Here is a 14,691-nt window from a genome sequence, read left to right on the forward strand (position 1 = left end):
CCTCGGGATGGTATATAAGCCTCTATCGTCTGGCTTCCTTTTGAGCCTCATATCTTTGTGGGGCTCCGGTACTACATAGTATGTACATAATTAAAATTGTTTTTCTCCTGTTAATCTATCTTTTATTACAGGGGGTCTCAGCCAAGAACCTAAAAGGGTAGAGGGAAAAATATTTATACTCCCCTACACAAGTAAGAAATCAAATGCCAAATTGTTTGCTCTTGATAATATTTATAATTTGCCAAAAATCAGACATGTTGTTTGACCTGTACCGTTAATTTTTAATAAACCCAATCTTTTCATGGCATGTGAGTCCACGGTTCTGATATTTGAATTTCTACTTTTTCTGCATGAGGATTTGTTCCTTTCTTTCCTTTGGCTATAGTTGAGTTACTTTTATTTGCATATAACAGAGTGCTAGATATTATAGTATGAAGAAAAAAAATTAAGACTCATCCTCTAGAAGCTTAAAAGCCAGTTGGAGAGTCAAAAGACAAGCACGTTAACAAAAGCTAGCATTTATTGAGCACTGACTATACCAGGCTTAAAAGCTTTTCATTCATTGTCTCATTTCATCCTTACTACAACCTTCTGAGGTAGGTACTAATGACTTACATCTGTGGAGCACTTACTAGGTGCTTTACATGTGTTCTATAATACACATAATTTTCAAAATGATCCTGTGAGGTCCTGACAATCAATCGGGCCCATTTTATTGAAGGGGAAACTGAGCCACAGAGAAGTTATGCAATTTGCTCAAGGTCACACTGCCAGTAAGTGGTGGAGTAGAGGACTGGGAACCAGGCAGTTTGACTCCAAAGCCTGGACTCTTGCTGACTTGCTATTATCCCAGTTTTACACATGAGGATACTGAGGCTTAGAAAGAAAAAAGTAACCTGCCCAAGACTATGTGGCTAAGAAGTGATGGAACTGGATTTAGTTTGACTCTAGAGCCCACACTCTTAGCCCTTAAGCTACATTGTCTCATAAAATAATGGGCTACCTATTTAAAAGAACAATGTAAATGTCACATGGCAGGGTGTGGTGATGACAAGTTTAGCGGAAGAATTTGCAGATTTTTTCTTCCTTTTCAGGAAGAAAGTTTTGTTATTTGCATTGTTCCCAATTTCCTTGTTGGAATTGCTTTTATACTTTAACATTTTTTTCAGTAATAAGGGCAACTAGTTCAACACCCAGACCCTCCAGTGCTCTGGGCTACTTGTCTTGCTGCCCTGATGATATGGATATGCTCGATTTTTTTGTGTTCCATTTGCTGATTTATTGACGCAGTTATTGATAAAAGAAAACTCCTTGCCAAGATGCATTCTTTGACCTTAAATTGGCTTGATGGGTAGACATTACCTTTGGACAATTAACCCTCTTGGTAGCAAAAGCCTTTCCAGACCAGCCGTGTTCACAGTATGTTGCTGCTAACATCTCCACTTTTCTCTACCTTTTAAGGGTAGCAGCTTTTTGGTTTTATTTTTGCCTGAGAGGTTCCACGTTCAGTTGATATTGTCACTTTCGTCAGTTCATCAATTATGCCACTCTTCTCCAAACAAACAGATAAATTTACAAACCCATCTCAAACACCTCCTAGAAAGAAGTTAGGCTCTGAGAGAGGAAGGGGACTTTTTGACCTGCAGAAATGCTGGGTGTGGTGGTTGTGGTGGTGCGTGTGGATATATATGTGACAGAGGAAAGTGAAAATAAGAAGTGAAAAAAACTCTACCTCAAGAGCAGGCAGTGGCACAGCTTGTGCAGTCATGGCCAAGATTAAAGCTTGAGATCTTCCTGGCAAAAAGATGGAGCTGCTGAAACAGCTGGATGACTTGAAGGTGGAGCTGTCTTAGCTGGAAATCACCAAAGTGACAAGCAGTGTGGCATCCAAGCTCTCCAAGATCCTAGATGTTTGTAAATCCATTGCCCGAGTTCTCACTGTTGTTAATCAGACTCAGAAAGAGAACCTCAGGAAATTCTACAAGGGCAAGAAGTACAAGCCTCTGGATCTGCAGCCCAAGGAAACACATGCTGCATGTTCAACAAGCATGAGGAGAAGTTGAATACCAAGAAGCAGCAGCAGAAGAAACAGCTGTACCCACTGCCAAAGTTCGTGGTCAAGGCCTGAGCATCACAGAGTCAATAAAACACAAACAAACTAGAAAAAAAAAAAGTGAAAATGAAATGGCACAGGAAACAAGGACAGAAAAACTGTTGTAGTTGTTTTGGTTGTTACAGTTCTTTTCTTTCTATATGCTATCCAATCTAGAGATTCCCTTGAAGAGGGGCTTCATGTTTCTCCATCAGTGCTATGGGAAGGAAAGGATTCAATAAATTGAACATCAAAGCAAGACAGTGCTTGTTTTCCATCCCTGAAGAGAAGGATTTAGATCCTTACTCTACTTGGAAAGAAAGTGTGTATTTCCCGTTTATGTAATAGCTTATGTATCTTAATGGAACTTAAAGTACCAGTTGAATACTGGTGACAGTGTTCCTTTAAAAATGTTCTTGTGGAGTCACAAAGGACAGGATAATTAAAACTCCTTGCAGAGTTTTGTTCTTTGACCTCTCATTAGTTTCAGCATTATAAATTGCCATTTGTTAGCAGCCTAATTTGATTATTAGCCCCTCTGAGCTCACAGCACACATTCTTTAGAGTGGACTCTGCGTGACTCAGAATGCATGCTGTTGCTGCATACCCGAGATGAAAAATGGCGGAGCAAATTGCCTTGCTCCTGTGTGTTCATGAGTTAGTCATACTAAAGTGGTTAAGCGAAGGGGAAGCAGTCCCTTCCAACATCCACGGCTGTGAGTTTGATAAAAGAAACTCAAGGGGCAGTATGACTAGTTCATTCTGGAAGCAGCTTTGAGGTATCATGGAGGGAGGAGGAGAAAGAGGGAATTTTGGTCCCTACAGTTTTATCATTATAAAAAGATTGGTACGTCATATCACCTTTTGCCACCCTGCATAGAGAAATAAAAACTGACTTACTTCCTCAAGGTATTTCAACAAATGACTGCAGAAACTTAGAGCTGGGGACTACTAGCACACTCATTCTTTGTCCCTCTGGGTCTGTACTCTCATCTCAGCATTTTAACTAATTCCTCAATATTGCTACTAGGAGGCTTAGCAAGTATAATCAGGCTTCTTGCCAAAGCCAATGTCCGTAAAACAACCTAACTTCTATTTCTTTTTAAGCAAGCGAATCAGAGAGTTGTGAGAAAGCAGAAAAATACAATAATAAGAATATAGAAATGAAACACCCTTCCTCCTCATCCTTGCCAAATATAAGTAACTGAAAAAATTAGTCCCACTGGCTCCATTACACACTAGAAGATCATTTGAGGCAAACATAAAATCTTCAACTGTCTTCAGTTTGAGATCATGAAAGAAGATTAACTGAAGTCAGAATTAAAGTTTGAAAAATGTAGGAGAACACATACATAACAACAACAACAACAAAATACAGTAGATTCTCTCTTAGTGAACTTCTGCTTAATCATCTTGCTGGATTAATTGACAGTGAGACCCAGGACCAATAAACATGGTACACTAAGTGCTTATAGGTAGTAGTGTGGTTAGAAGTAATGTGACTAGAAGAGTCTAGTTTGCCCAGATACTTCTGCTTCAACAGTTTGAGTTGTGTGCTTACTGAAAATTAGTTGAGTTTGTTCCAAATCTATTTATGCCAGTTGTACATAATAATGCAATTATGTGATTTAATTAAATATTATGTAAACTGATGAAATATGAACGCAAAGTGAGTTGTTGCTTCAATGAAATCTAGGCTGAATGCCTTTGTAAGTCTCAGTAAATGCAGGGTGCTAAAAAAATCTGTCAAATTAGGCGCGGGTAAGAAAAAAGTAAAAGATGGGGGAAATTATAATAATTAAGAAGATTCTACATTCATATTGCTTCACATATTTTGTTTTTTACTTTATTTTATGGATAATTTCAAACATATCTAAAATTAGAGAGTCTAGTATAATTAAACAGGATATTCTCATCACCCAGCTTCAACAATTATCCATACATGTCCAATCTTGTTTTAGCTATACCCACCCACTCCTTCGCTACAATTATTTTGAAGCAAATCACAGATATCAGATCACTTCCTCTCATAGGTCTTTTTTAGTTCTCATTCCACTTTAAAGGAATCCAAACTGGAAATTATGGATGTGGCTTGCGTAAGCAAGATAGTGCAAAAGTACAAAAGTCAAACCATACTTAAGAAAAAGGCTGGAGGGTAGAAAAAAATTGTGGAATTCATGTACTGGGCCCTAGAAGGGAGAAGCTATCCACTTATCATCCTGTTATCAAAAAAAAAAAAAATATATTTGGAAGGTATGGCCAAGGTGGTGGAGTAGGAAGACTCTGAGCACGACTCCTCCCAAGGGCACACCAAAATTACAACTATTTACAGAACAATTATTTATGAGAAGACTAGCAGAAAAGATAAAATGAAAGATAAAAAGAAGGAACCACAGCAAGATGGGTAGGAGGGGCAGAGATGGGGAATAGTCAAGACTCACATCCCAGGAGGAGGCAACCCACAAATGGGAGGATAATCACAATTGCAGAGGTTCTCCCCGAGGAGTGAGGGATCTGAGCCACACATCAATCTTCCAAGCCCAGGGGACGTGCACTGGGAAGATGAGCTTGCAGAACATGTAGCTTTGAAGACCAGTGACGCTTATGTACGCGAGAGGTGGAGGGCTATAGGAAACAGAGACTCTGCTCTTAAAGTGCACACACAAAATCTCACACATTCCAAGACCCAGCACAGAGGCAGTAACTTGAAAGGAGCCTGGTCAGACCCACTTGCTGATCTTGGAGAGCCTCCTGGAGAGGCAGGAGGAAATTAGGACTCTCCTTGAGGACATAGATGCTGGTGGAAGCCATTTTTTGGGAGCTTGTTCTATTACAAGGACACTAGTGCTGGCAAACACCATTTTGGAGTATCATTTTAGCCTATTAGTGTCCAAGGCCTACTCATCCACCAGCAGGCTGGCACCAGCCCTGGGACCCTCTGGGCCGGGCAGCCAGCCTGGGACCTCCTGGGATGAGAAGCCACCCTGGGACCTGGCTCTGCCCACCAGCAGGCCAGCACCAGCCCCAGGACACCCCAACCCCTGCAGCCAGCCATGCTGGGACCCAGCCCCCCACCAGCAGGTTGGTAGTCATCACATAAAGAAGGGCCTAGCAGCCAGCTGGGCCAGGGGCCAGCCATGCCTACCAGTGCATCCATAGTAGTCAGCCCTGCTGCAACAGAAGGGCCCGTGCAGCCCACAAAAGGGAACCGCTAGAGCATATAACTCAGGTGACCAGGGGGTGATATGCTGTTGGGCCCCATAGAGTGTCTCCTACATAAGGCTGTTTCTCCAAAATCAGGAAATGTAACTGACCTACTTAATATTCTAAAATAAACACAGAGAATTAGGCAAAATGAGAAGACAGAGGAATATGTTCCAAAAGAAGGAATAAGACAAAACCCCAGAAGAAGGAATAAGTCAAAACCCCAGAAGAAGAACTAAGCAAAATGGAGAATAACAATCTACCTGATAAAGAGTTCAAGGTAATGATCATAAAGATGCTCAATGAATTTGGGAGAAGAATGGATGAACACAGTGAGAAGTTTAACAAAGAGTTTGGAAATATAAAGAAGAACCAAGTAAAGCTGAACAATACAATAACTGAAGTAAAAAAGTATACTAGAAGAGATCAACAGTAGGTTAGATCAGCGGTCCCCAACATTTTTGGCACCAGGGACCAGTTTTGTGGAACACAATTTTTCCAGGGACATAGGGGTGATGGTTCAGGCGGTAATGTGAGCAATGGGGAGCGATGGGGAGTGGCAGATGAAGCTTCACTTGCTCACCCGCCGCTCAGCTTCTGCTGTGTGGCTGGGTTCCTAACAGGCCGTGGACCAGTACTGGTCTGTGGCCCGGGGGTTGGGGACCCCTGGGTTAGATGATACAGAGGAACAGATCAGCAAACTGAAAGACACAGTAGTGGAAATCACCCAAGCTGAACAGAAAAAAGGATTTTAAAAAGTGAAGACAGTGTAAGAGACTTCTGGGACAACATCAAGTGTACTAACATTCGCATTATAGTGATATCAGAAGGCAAGAGAGAGAGGTAGGGGCAGAGAACTTATTTGAAGAGATAATAGCTAAAAAATTCCCTAACCTGGGAAAGGAAAGAGACATCCAGTTCATCTGTGTTCAAACACAGAGCTCCAAACTAGACGAGCCCAAAGAGGTTCACATCAAGACACATAATTAAAATGGCAAAAATTAAAGAGAGAATCTTAAAAGCAGAAAGAGAAAAGCAACTAGTTATGTACAAGGGAACTCTCAGCTGTCTTTTCAGCAAAAATAAATAAGCTACAAGGATATACTGTACAACACAAGGAATACAGCCAATATCTATATTTACTATAAATGGAGTATAACCTTTAAAAATTGTGAATCACTATATTGTACACCTGTAACTCATATAATATTGTACAGCAACTATACTTCAATTAAAAAATAAAATAGATAAATAAAAAACAAAACAAATGAACAAACATAAAACAGAAACAGAGTCATAGATATGGAGAAGAAATAGGTGTTTGCCAGAAGGGAGGGTGGTAGGAGGATGAGTGAAGTAGGTGAAGGAGCTTGAGATACAAACTTCCAATAATAAAATAAATAATTCATGGGGATGTAATATACAGCATAGGGAATATGGTCAATAATACGTCAGTAACTTTTTATGGTGACAGATGGTAACTAGACTTTTGCAATGGTCATTTTGTAATGTATAAAAATATCAAATCACTATGTTGTACACCTGAAACTAATATATTATTGTAATTATACATTTTTTTCAATTATACTTCAATAAAATATTTTTCATATAAAATATTTGAGGTACAACATATTTTAATGATTGTTTCAGTCACTTAGAAAATGAGCAGATAATAGACCTGAATGGCTGCTTTAGCTAAATTGTGCCATATGAAAGCAGAGGAAACGAGCTGAGAGAGAGAGAGGAGGCAGAAGGGCAGAGATTAGAGAGGCTTTTTGAGACAGTGTGAACAATGGTTTCTGATTTAACAGGTAAATTTCCAGTTCCTAGGTTCCTGACTGGGCTTTGTTGGATGCCCTGGGATTTCCATGAGATTGTTTGTTGCAGTCTTTTATTAAATTCCATTCTATTTAAGCTGCCTGAATACCTTCCTGTTCTTTGAAGCCAACAATTACTGACTGAGAAACAGGATAGCCTCTGATATAGAGGGTGTAAGTTGAGAATCAAAAGGCACAAACAAGAAACTCTTCATAGTTTAAACCAAATATAGTATTAGGCTAGGTTATTATGGCAAGCCCCTATGTGTGTGTGTATATGTGTGTTGCACTTATGTGTATGTATGTGTGCCTTTAATATCCACTAATACTCATGCTATTTATGCAGCACCCAGGGCTGTTCCAGCTTAGGAGACTTAATTCACATATAATCTTATACAGCAAGAAGGAATTATCTAGGGGTAAACCCAGGCCTATGGAACAAGACAAGTTTACCTTATTTTCTTCATGTTTTTACTGCTATGCTCCTCCATTGTTTAAAAGTTGCTTATGAGCCTGAAAAAGAACATTTTCTATTTTAATTCTATTTCATTCTCCATGAACCAATTCCAGGTTGGTAACAGAAGATAATGCTTGCCCAAACACTCATATTCAACTATTGTATATATATTCAACACCTACTACATGCCAAGCACTTTTGCATACTGATCTTAACTCTTTCTGTGAACTGTGTTTTATACATGAAAAAACTAAAACTCAGAGAAGTTATCTGGTCCAAAGTTGTATGGCTAGTGAGTGGCAGAATGAGGTACTCTTTCTATGGCAAGAAAGGGTCTTTCTTGCCATAGAAAAGCTGTTTCTCTTCCAACCTTTAGTGCAGTAGCATTTGAGTATGAAAGCAGAATGGAATACATAGCTTAAAATAAGGCTACAGGTGATGAATACCCGTATTCCATGATGAAGAAATAACTAGTAGTGTTACAGATGAAATTCCTTTAATTTAGCACTCTGTTAATTCATCATGTGGGCTATTAAAGGGGAATATTTCTACTGAGCAAAATATGCTTTATTCAAGACAGAAGGGGGGTAATCACAGTCCTATGCTCAAATTGTAAGAACATATTGGTCCACATGGCTTCAATTTGGGTTTAAGTCATAGGTAAATTTGAATCACCTCTGATCTGACCTTAGCCTCTTTTGTATTTATCACTATTACCTACAATATCCACTCTGCTTTCCTCATGAAATGCCCCAAGTGAAAATGTCAGGGAGTATTTTGTATTTTGAATAAGAATTAGGAAGTCTCCAGTGGAGGAAAATCTGGAAGGGTATTCAGGAAAGCTGGTTGGAACATTTTGTTAACAGCAAATGTAGATCCAGCACTGGTCAGGTAGTTCTTGGCTTTTCTATGCAGCTTCCTAGAGGAAATCACTTCCCTTCCCTGGGTCTAAACAACCTTGTCTAAATTATCTCTATAAATCTTTTCTAACTTGATAATTTTGCTTTCCATGAAATACATTTTCCAAAAGGAATAGCTCACTGAAGGAGAATTATCTTATTCTTTTTCCTTTTAGAAAGTCACTTAATTGGATGGGAATGCATTTCCTAGAAGCTGGTGAATCTCATATTTGGTGGATACCAGCCTAGTTTGTACTGACATCTTATGTGGCTTCCCCTAGACATGACACAATCTGACATGACTCGTCTATACAGCTCATCTGGCCCAGAGGTTAAACGTGTTCATTTGCTTATTATTGGGACCCTACGTACACATCTGCCAACACTTCTAGCACTTGGGGAAAAAAAAAAAAGAATTGCAGAGAGGCTTGGCATTTCACCTTTATGTTCGTTCTTGGCAGGATTGTTGTTTTCCCTTGCAATTTCATGAGCATTGCAGGGTCTCTATTGAATGACTAAAATGTATTTGTTGTTGGAGTATGGCAGAGAACTATCATTCTCCTTTTAAAAACCTTTGGGGAATAGTCTGTTCAATTTCTAACACTGCCACTCGTTCAAAAATATTAAATGCATTTAAAACAGAGAACAATTCTTTGTCACAAAATGAAGGTAACTTCTAGAAAATTCCACGTGGCTAACTTCTAGTTTCCTTTAGGAAATATAGAGCCAACCCCCTCTTAACTCTACCTTAGTCATCCAGTACAGGGCTTCCCTACAAATCCATTCACTGTAGCTTTGCTAAGTCTAATTTCTCTGTCTTCATAAATCTACATTCAGTGTTAATGACAGAACTGAAGATGAGGTTGTGGCAAGTCAGTCAGACATTTTTTCTCTAACTTTTATATACTAATGGTTCCTTTTCTGAGTCCTGGGAAGTGTCAAACCAATACGATTGATTATCAATGGTATCTCCATTCCCAGGGATAACACTTTTGGTTTCTGTGACTTTCAAATTATGTTTCTAAGCATGAAGCATTTTCGCTCTCTGGTTTTACACGAGTTGCCTATTCTCACACCAGTTTTTCTTGCATAAACCCTGATGTACCGTCCATGCTCTTTCATCTTGTCTAACAGTACATATTCTATTATTTATTACATGACATCAGAAGACTATATATGGTTAAACTGAGGGCTACTCATATTCTGGAAAAAGCATTCATCTCTCTAACTTGTTGCTGAAGCAGCACTACCAACGCAAACGTTCTGACTTCATTCAGGTATTGTTTACTTGCCTTGAACAGTTTTCTTAGACATTTCTTTGCTGTCATTTTTCTTTTTTTCTTACAAGATAAAACAGCTAATAAATAATGTTTTATTGTGTACTGCTCTGGCCACCACCTCCCCTCATTTTTTAAGATGAGAGTTTTGAATCAGGAGCATGTTGGTTTATTTGCCATATATATATTTTTTTTTAATATATATTTTATATATATATATATTTTTTTCAATTGTTACTAAGAGATTGCAACCTACGAATCCTGTATGGGAAGGTGACATTTGGGACATGTGCTATAGGTTACATTTCTGATATTTTGATTCACATGTTTGTTTCAGTTATTGAGAACTTTCATACGTTTTGAAAGGGTCAGAAAGTCATCTGTGACTTCAAAAGTATTCCAGTCTTTTCCAGCTTATATCACATTTTAAACAATAGTAGAAATAGTGGAGGAAATCACAGAGTAAAGGAATACCCTATTTCTGTCATCTAGGAGTTTATGGAAAAAAAACACATATTTTTTGTGAAGAGTTTATAAAGCATAGACTATCAAGAACTATCAAGAATATACAGAGTATATTAGAAGCACTATATATTAGAAAAAAATTAGAAATTTATCTTGAGGAGGCAGGTTGCCCTTCAAACACCTATAATAACACAACTTATTAGAAAGAAGCAAGGCTTTACGTACTTGCTATCGAGTAGTCACTGACCAGTTGTTGGACTGAATTGACCAGTTATTTCCACCTCTACAGTTTGACTGACACCTGGTTCTTCTACTGAGTTAAGATGAGCACCTCTGTATGTTATTTCTTACACCAGAGGAGTTACCACGCTGTGCCCTGCTCCCAATTTTTTCAATTTTTGCTATAAGCAAAATACAATGTTAATTAATCACTGCAGTGCAGGCAAAGCCTTCAAAGTGACTGAATGGAATCAGTGGAAACGCGTTGCTGGGACACAAAATTGCACGAAACAAAATGTTTGGGATTTTTGTATTCTTCCCAAGTGAAATGACCTCAGCATTAAAGTACAAACTTGGGCACGAACCAAGCTTCCTCCATAGCACATCCCTTGTTGTAACTCAGATATGAAGTCCCTTGACCCCTGATTGCTGCATTATGATGGCAAGCAATTTTCTACCACTCCCCAGTGTGTATGAAACAATTTGCTCACCTCCAGTGCCAGAGCTGATTCATTGGCTTCTACAGACCCTGGAGCCCCTTGGCAGGAGCTGTTTGGACAACACTTCAATAGGAAGTGTAAGAATTAAATGTTCGGCTCAGCCATGTGGGTGGTTCAGGGAGTGGAACTCAGATGTCTACCTTTTTCTTTTCCTTGTGTACTTGTTTGGTGATAGTCTCTGGTCTGAATCCATCATTCTGATCTATCAGATCAGAAGGGTGTGAAAACTCTAAGTATATCCCAGATCTCATAGTGGGTGGGGAAGGTATTAATATATGTGCACATACTCCAGATTCTTCCCACAGACCATGAAATTGTCATTGTGGATGTGAATGTTTCTTTTATAGAGCTTTTTCTCCATGTGTGGCTGCAGTATCCTTTCTAAACCATTCTGACCTCAACTTTCAGTCAAACTGATTAGCTATTGTCTGCCCAGTGACAGGAACAGATTTTTCCATGTCTCAGGAGCTCAGTTAATTAGTTCTGCCCAAAGTTACAATGGATGTGGTTCTATAAAGAAACACAAGCTTCTTGGCTTTAAGACATTTGTCTTTTATTTGAATCATGATCTGTATCTGTTATGTGATCATAACTCTACCTGTTATTGGTTATGTATCACAACAAATATAATTTTAGCAGTGGTCCCAGTTGAGCCTAACTGCCATTCATATACACCCGAGTGCATCTAATTAGCTGATAGGAATAATCCACAGGGTCCATTTAAATGGGTTTTGTCACTTGGGGAGAAGAGGCCTAGGAGAAGGAAGAGAGGAGGTGTGGAAAGAGCGAGATGAGGAGGAGGTGAGGAAATGGCAGGGAGAGTCTTGTAAGTGGTCACTTGGTTGGCAAAGATGTGATGGAGGAGAAGGCGTGGGGAGGCTGGCCCAGTGTCTGTCCCCTGATCTATTCCCAAAGACTTCTGAGCTTTTTGAATAGAGGCATTGCAGGCACAAGCAGAAAGACCTGTATTTACAAAGGACTTGTGAGGCACATGATGTGGAATGTCATGGTCAGGCTGCAGGTAGCCATAAGGAGTCAGTAAGTAATAGGACACAGAAGTATTTAACTGTGGTATAGTGAGAATTTAATGAATAGTAATGGTTAGACCCTTGAGTGCTGACGTGGGCCCTCTCGCAGCTAAAATCATCTAACAGGCAGCAAGTTCATGGTATTTGACTCCTCTAACATTGCAGATCTCTATTTCTGCATAGGATGCATTCACCACTGATTTTCTTGTGCTTCTGGTGTATATTCCTTCCAATCCTGTTTGCTGGTTTGGTAAAAACACAGAGTGAAAGTAACTTTGAATGAAGTCTAAGTCATTATTGTCTCCAATCTTTAATGGCCCAGCCATTGTGGTCAGGTGACCAAATATGATACAAAATGGAGGAAAAGGATATCCTATATGGACATACTGTGGCCTCAGCTCAATGAGCATTTGAAGAAATTATTGCATCTCTTTGACACCTCTAGAGTATACAGCTTCAGGAGCAGCAAAAGAATGTGGGATGGACACGGAGGGCACTGTGGCAAGCAGCAACTAGGTCATGATAAGACGCCACCCTCCAGTGGCTGTATGGCAACCTGAATTAATGAGATAAATGAAAGTGTTCAGAAAAGAGAATATGAGAGGACTCTGTAAGTTCACAGGGATACCCCTAAGCATGCCCATAAATAGCTTGATAAGGCTTGATGTGCAGGACAGGTAGGATACCCATATCTCCTTCATTATCCATTAGTTAAATTACTGTTATTGTTGCCCTTCCATTCTTCCTGAAATAACAATCCCTTATATTTATGTAATCTTTGCAGTTTATAAGTGTTTTCACATGCTTTCACTCATTTAATGCTGAGAGCAACCCTGTGACATAGCAAGGTATTATGATCATTACACAGATAAAGAAATCTATGATCTAGAGATTTGATAACATTTTCCCAAAGTACCATCTCTAGAGAGCTGATGAACTAGGCATAGAACTTAAGCCTCCTGTAGTAGGCAGAATGATGCCCCCATCCCCCAAAGATGTCCATGTTCCAATCCCTGAAACCTGTGAATAAATTAACGTCCATGTCAAACGAGACTTTGCAGATGTGAAAACGATTAAGTATGTTGATATGGGGAGGTTATTCTGGATTATCCAATCTAAACATGTGAATTTTTAAACTCAGAGAACCTTTCCCAGCTAAGGTCGGAAAGATACATGATAGGGACTTCCCTAGTGGTGCAGTGGTTAAGAATCTGCCTGCCAATGCAGCGGACATGGGCCCGAGCCCTGGTCGGGGGAGATCCCACATGCTGTGGAGCAACTAAGCCCGTGCACCACAACTACTGAGGCTGCGCCCTAAAGTCCTCAAGCCACAACTACTGAAGCCCACTCGCCACACCTACTGAAGCCTGTGCGCCTAGAGCCCGTGCTCCGCAACAAGAGAAGCCACCACAGTGATAAGCCTGCGCACCACAACGAAGAGTAACCCCTGCTCGCCGCAACTAGAGGAAGCCCGCGCGCAGCAACGAAGACCCAATGCAGCCAAAAATAAATAAATTTATTTAAAAATAAAGGAAAGAGACGTGATAATGGAAGAAGGGTCAGAGAAAGATTTGACATTGCTGGCTTTGAAGATGGAGGACAGCACAAGAAGTCAAGGAATGCAGGTGGCTTTTAGAATGTAGAAAAGACAAGGAAATGGATTCTCCATATATTAGTTTCCTATCTGCTTTAACAAATTACCACAAACTTAATGTTTAAAGCAACACAAATTTATTATCATACAATTCTGAAAGCCAGAAGTCCAAAATAGGACTTACAGGCTAAAATCAAGGTGTTAGCAGTGCTGCATTCTTTCTGGAGGCTTTAGGAGAAGATCTATTTCCTTGTCTTTTCAAGCTACTAGAGACAGCAGAGGAGAGATCAAAATAGTGGAGTAGGAGGATGTAGAGGTTACCTCCCCCATGGACGCATCAAAAATACATCTACACGTGGAACAATTCTTACAGAAAACTGAATGGAAACTGGCAGAAGGACTCCTGTACAACCAAAGCTGTAAGAAAGATACACATGTGCTCCGGTAGGAAGGAAGAAAATTGATCGGGTCAGGACCTGTGTCCCTGGGAGGGGACTCAGAGGAAAAGGAAGATTATACAGGTGGATGCCCACACTGGGGAGTCAGTGGTATAAACCATAGATTAGACACCTCAGTCCTGGGGTCCTATGAGGAGGAGACAAACCCCCTTATTGGAGGAGCACTGGGACAGACAGAGGGGCTGTGGGAAGCCTGGACTCTGCTGGTTAGGAACATGCACACACTGGCTGGGCCCTTCGGCAGGGGAGAGAGAGGTCTGCTCTAGCAGCTGCTGGGTTTCCTGCAAATGCCTAGCAGCTCGCCCTAGCCCAAGCTGAACAAATGCTCTGGCCCTGCTCACTCCATACCATAGCACAGCACTGGATCTGGGGTGGCCATGACCAAGGAAAAGATTCAACTGTGGGATGCAGAGGTGACCCAGTCCCAGGATAGAGCCTGGGTAGGGTGGCGGTGACCATTGTTGGCACTTTCTCAAACAGTGCCTTAGAAGCCACCCAGATCTCTGATGGTGGCCACTCCACCACAGCTCACCTCCTGACACATGCTGAGAGTCCAAGCAGGCCTCTGCCAGCCCTGTGGAGCTGCCCAGAGCCTGGGGGCAATGATCAGCTGTGAGGGATAAAGGAGACTTGCACCAGAGGCGGTGTCTGAGCAGAGACACAGGTGCTTACAAGGCAGCA

General features: G+C 40.5%; 1 pseudogene; it reads left to right on the top strand.

The window, feature by feature from the left end:
* Positions 1-1,766: 1,766 nt before the first annotated feature.
* Positions 1,767-2,128, top strand: LOC132357559 (large ribosomal subunit protein uL29-like; annotated as a pseudogene).
* The last annotated feature ends 12,563 nt before the right edge of the window (positions 2,129-14,691 follow it).

The sequence above is a fragment of the Balaenoptera ricei genome, chromosome X, assembly GCF_028023285.1.
Source record: "Balaenoptera ricei isolate mBalRic1 chromosome X, mBalRic1.hap2, whole genome shotgun sequence".
NCBI classification, from domain to species: Eukaryota; Metazoa; Chordata; class Mammalia; order Artiodactyla; family Balaenopteridae; genus Balaenoptera; species Balaenoptera ricei.